This window comes from Trachymyrmex cornetzi, unplaced genomic scaffold (assembly GCF_001594075.2).
Source record: "Trachymyrmex cornetzi isolate Tcor2-1 unplaced genomic scaffold, Tcor1.1 scaffold1044, whole genome shotgun sequence".
NCBI lineage: Eukaryota > Metazoa > Arthropoda > Insecta > Hymenoptera > Formicidae > Trachymyrmex > Trachymyrmex cornetzi.
The window spans coordinates 732-6,737 of NW_017295592.1; the positions used below are offsets into that span (position 1 = coordinate 732).

At 32.4% G+C, this 6,006-nt stretch overlaps 1 pseudogene; it reads left to right on the forward strand.

Annotated features, from left to right (window-relative positions):
- Positions 1 to 1,130: 1,130 nt before the first annotated feature.
- LOC108759258 (probable multidrug resistance-associated protein lethal(2)03659) overlaps positions 1,131 to 6,006 on the forward strand; it is a 51,035-nt pseudogene continuing 46,159 nt past the window's right edge.

The following is a 6,006-nucleotide window of genomic DNA, read 5'->3' on the forward strand; positions in this document are numbered from 1 at the left end:
CCCCTCTCGCCCAGTTTTCCCCCCGGCCCCTCACCCCGCGGGGTACTCCATGGGCGAGAATACTCTCTGCTTTGCTACTTATATATATACAAATGTATGCGATAGTGAGCAAAGCGAACGCGGAAGCGTAGCGTATAAGCGAAGCGCCATGTTTGGGACCAAAGAGGGAGAAACGCGGGTGATATAAGCGCGTGCGGAGCGAGAAGCGAGGCTTTTGCCTTCGTTTTCTGCTTCTTGAGCGGACTAAGAAAAACTACGGCGACCACTGCTGCGGTGAAAAAGTTGAGAGTCTTAACCAACCACTTGCGTGAAGTATCGGGATAGGTGCTCGCGCGAAGCACATAGCGTTATGCTCAGCGGCTTTATAAAGTGGGAGACTTACTCCAAAATTGTTCACACTATTATTCTGTATACATAAATTTCAATATACTTTTATACGGTGATTTCCACAAATATCTCGTTGTCAATACAACTCACCCATCCCTGTAAGATAAGTTCTACAGACGAGGTGGCGCAAGAACCTTCTCCTTTGGAGGTAAAAGGGAGTGGCGACCGAACCAAGGACTATAAACGGGACCGGATTACAGACCGGAGAGTGTGATTCGGCTACAACCTTTCTTAGGCAGCACGACCTACCTAGCTTTAACGCATGTAAATGCAGACAGACGGCCTAAAGGCGTAAAGTGTACTAAGAAACTAATAGATGACTCTATTTCATGTTTTGTAATGTGCAATAAGCTGTGTACGTAGAAATGGATTTTATATTAGTGGATTTTATATTATAGGTTTATATTGGGGTAAACGCTCCGTTCGAGACCTGTCTTAGGTAAGGTAAAGGTCAGGGTATAGGTCAAGTCGTTAGTTGTAAACTAGGCCACTTATGCGCGTTTGACACTTGTTGATGGCACAACAAAATGGCATATACGTCAAATCTTTATACTACACACTGCATTGATGCACCATCTGTTGTCTCAAATCCGCACTTCATACTTGTACACCTGGTACATCAATCGAAACAACAGCTTGATCCAATCTCATCTATAAAATCTTCAAGATCTAATTAATAATTATATGAAATAGTTATCTAAATAAGTGATAATATTTCTGAAATCTCTCATTTGACAGGGTGCTGCAACCATTACTGTTGGGTCAGATGTTACTTTACTTTAACACCACGGACGTCGACAAGTCCTATGCGTACGGATACGCCGTTGGAGTCATTCTATGCTCCGCTCTTAACGTATTCGTTATCCATCCGTACACGATAGGTTGCACATGGGCATGAAAGTCCGCGTGGCCTGCTGTTCACACTAATCTATCGCAAGACGTTGAAGCTGACCAAAACCGCGCTGGGCGAGACGACAATCGGCCAGGCAGTCAATTTACTGTCTAATGATGTCAACAGATTCGATATCAGTATTATATTTTTCCATTATCTGTGGCTCGGACCTTTGGAAACCATCATCCTGACGTACGTAATGTACGACATAATCGACGTCGGAGTATCGTCTGTCATCGGTGTCGCTTTTCTGCTGATGTTCATCCCTTTACAAGGTGGGAAAGTCTCTGCTCTAATTGTTTCTGATGATAAAAAGTAATCAAACGATTGAGTTAAAAGTGATATATATGTGTGTTTTTTGTCAGCAAAGTTCAGAAATGTTTAAGTTAAAAGTAATTTTGCTAACGAAGAACACCCTTTCGCTTTAGTAAAAAATTAAAAAACATTTCTTTAAAAATATAATTATATTTTTAAAAAATATTATTGACGCGAATAGAAATAATTTTATTAGACCATCAAAATATTTTTGTTGGAAACCCAAATTGGTTGCTAAAATATCAAAGTTTTTTGCAGCATTACTTATCACTTTTTAGTTTCTAACATAATTATTTTAATGATCCAATAAAATTATTTTCGGATCTGTATCCAGAAAAATTTTAGATTTTTTAGCAAATGTTTCCGTATGCTTACTAAAAATTTTGTGACGCTGCAGTGTATTTAAAAGAAATTTTTTTAATTTACGAAAATAACTATTTTTTAACTATTTAATATATTATAATATTATTGAACTTTCTAGCTATGAAAAAATAACAAATTAATCGATGTTTTAAAAATAACTATATTTTTTTAGAAGCAATAAATTTTTATTAAATAAGGCCCATTTATGTTATTATTTTTATAGCCATTGTTATTTATTTGTTATATGTGAGACTTACTCCAGAGAATAATAACTTTAATGTTGCTTTAAGAATCTAAAATTAAATCTAAAATTGAATTCAAATTGTTAGAAATTTTCAAAGATTAAAAGATTAATTACAGATCAAATTAAAGATAATTGCGATGTTTAAGTGTAGAGTAAGTTTTTAATCTTGTAAGGGGAATTTCCTTTTTATGATTAATAATTATTTTTTAATTTATTCTTTATTTGGACTTTATTATGTTCACAAAAATTCCAAAAATTTTTTCCGTCTTCGGTAGATTCTCTCTTACAAATACATAATAACGCTTATACTTTAATTCTGGAAAAAAATTTTTAATCTGTATAAAAAAAGAAAGAATTGCGACACAAAAATTATTGCATTTAATCGGTAAAATAGACGACCATAGGGTCTTCTTAATTTTTTCTTCAGTGAATTACAGTGAACACTTTTTGTTCATTAAATCACCAATAATTGCTAACTGCATTTTATGTCTCGTTCCTGGAATTTTTTAGGATGGTTAGGCAAAAAATCGTCAGAACTGAGATTAAAAACCGCCATCAGGACCGACGCAAGGGTGCGATTGACGAATGAGATCATAAGCGGAATCCAAGCCATCAAAATGTATACCTGGGAGAATCCGTTCAGCGCGCTCATACAAAAAGCAAGAAAGTAAGCACCGTTGCTTACATTGTTAATTTTACGTTGAACAACGTGATTTATAAAACATTGCATTACTTTATTTATAATTTTGAAATTTCAATGGTCTTTTAATTTTCGATATTAAATTATAGATTCAATACAAATCCGGCCATATACGCGTTTCTTAATCAGAAAATAATAAATACAATTCGGTAGGAAAAAGAAAAAATGATGGACGATAACAGAATTTGTTTGCAGGAAGGAAGTTAATGTCATCCGATGGGTTTCGTACATTAGAGGTGTCACCATGTCGTTCATCATGTTCACCACAAGGATGTCGCTGTTCATCACGGTGCTGGCTTACGTGCTATTCGGCTACAAGGTAACGGCCGAGAAAGTGTTCGTAGTAACTGCCTATTACAACAGCTTACGCACAACTATGACTGTTCTTTTTCCGCAAGGTATGGGATAATTAGTGCTGCTGAAATTTAATAATTACACGAATAATATCGTCAAAGTTGATAACGTTCGTAATATTTTTTTATCTCTTAATTTTTTAATTTTCTCGTTATTTTTTATTTTCTCAAACTTTTTTTCTTCTATTTTTTTTCTTTTCTTCTTTACGTTCCTTTTTTTTTCTTTTTCCTTCTTTTAATTTCATTAATTTTCTTTTTTATCTTTTATTGTTCTATTTATTTGTATTTTTTTCGATTATACTTTACGACTTTATACTTCATACACTTTTATTAGCCTTAAAAATTCGAGTCCCAATAATTGATGGTATACCATATATATACCGTAATAATCACATATACCCTTATTTTGATGAACTACTCTACATTTTTATTTTCTTTTATTTATAAATTCTGTTCTTTTTGATAATTCAGGAATAACACAGGTAGTGGAAGCGAGAGTGTCCATAAAAAGATTGCAGAAATTCTTGATGTATGACGAAATGACAGCTTCTGAGATCGAAGCAAAAAAGTACAACAAGAAAAATAATAAGGAGGACGTAAAAGATGATAAGAATACAAAGGAGTATAATCAACAGGACGTGAAAGAGAATAATATGGAAAATTTGAAGGAAAATTTCGCGCAGAAAAAAACGATGTGTACCAGCTGAACAATATCGAGTATAGCATTTCCATCGAAAACGGAAACGCTAAGTGGCTGGATTATGAACGAGAAGACACCTTACAGAGTATCAACATGAAAGTGCGTCCCGGTTAACTGATCGCTGTCGTCGGCCAGGTCGGCGCGGACAAGAGCAGTTTGTTGAACGTCATCCTGAAAGAATTGCGTTTGCAAGAAGGTTCCATTAAAGTACGTTAACAATTCCTCTTTAGTTAATGTTAAATATTTAAGAAATTTCAATAGATGTAAAATATCGAATAAACTATGGTCCATAAAAATAAATTAATTAATCGATTTATTTCAAAATTTATATATATTCCTAATTAATTAAAATATTTATAAATTAACTAAATTTTATATATATTATTATTTTTTTAAATACTATTTTCATAGGTTAACGGCAAGATTGCCTATGCCAGTCAAGAACCGTGGCTTTTCGCAGGTTCGGTGAGACAAAATATTCTGTTCGGAAGAAAGATGGATCAGGTTCGATACGATCGTGTAACTAAAGTGTGTCAGTTAAAGACAGACTTCAACCTGCTACCTTATGGTGATAAGACGATTGTAGGCGAGAGGGGTATCAGTCTTTCTGGTGGCCAATGTGCTAGGTTGGTTTATATTTATCCTAATTAGATATAAATAAAGAATGTAAAATTTATACAATTTATATCTATAATATTTAGATCTGTAATCTCAGATGATTCTCTTTTAATTTTTGTAAGATTTTCTTTAACATAATTTTAATTAGTTTTCTCTTTTTATTGGTAGTTAACGTTTTAATTTAATTATGTAATTAATTTTTGTATTAATATGATTAATTTTTCATTATAATTATTTCTTGATTATTTTTAATAAATATTTTTTGCGTATATATTTAATTTTTCAGAAAAGTAAATTTGCATTTCTACTAAATAACTATTTAAAAATTTATGTTTAAATTTTTTACATTTGATACACAGTTTTGATTTTTAACACTAAAGAATTAATTTATATATGCGTGTAATGTTTTAATTAAATTGCAATACAATTAATATATGCAATTTAATAGTTTAACCTTGTCCAAATAAAATTAATTTTATGAAAAAATTGTACAAACTCCATTTAACTTTTTTGAAAAGTTTTGTGTTGCATAAATAGTTATAAAAAGCATATCAGTCATATTGATAAAGCGCTGATATTTTACAGAATAAATTTGGCGAGAGCAATTTATGCTGATGACGACATATATCTCATGGATGATCGTTTAGCGCCGTGGACGCTCATGTGGGCAAACACATGTTTGAAGAATGCATCGACAAATATTTACGAGGCAAGACTCGGATTCTCGTCACTCATCAATTGCAATATCTTCGCGATGTCGGTAGAATTATCGTTCTAAAAGACGGAGACATCCAGGTTGAAGGATATGAATGATTTTACTGCACTTTCTTTCTACCTTTTAATTAGTATCTTATTGTAATCTCGTTACAATTTTTTTCTTAAGACTCGTTTATTCATGTATTTATTTTATTGTTTTGTAGACTGTTATTATTAATTTCACGATTGGATCTTTGGATCCTTGAATTCAAGAAAAGGACTTAGAGATGAGTATAATTTGTAGATTGAAAGAAAATAGAATTATCTTTATTAGGAGTTTTTTTATTAGTATACCACAATATATATATACAAACAATGATCTTTACGTGACAACTTTAACTTATCTACCCAATGATACGGCAAAATGATTTTATTTTAAGTTCTTTTAATACATCAAGAATTATTGCTTTTTTTTATAGAAAAAAATTAAATATCAATATTGAGATGAAATATTCGAATGTTCGAGTCGTATAAAATAAGTTTCAGAATTTTTAGAATATTTGGAAATTTTTAGAACATTTGCAAGTTTAAGCAAATATTTAGAACGTCGTCACTTCTATTCATATTTTCTGTTCATTAGTACTTATGACGAGCTGGGATCCATGGGTGTGGACTTCGGTCGGTTATTGGAAAATCAAGCGAAAACGGATGAAACATCCTCTCGACCTGCCTCGACCA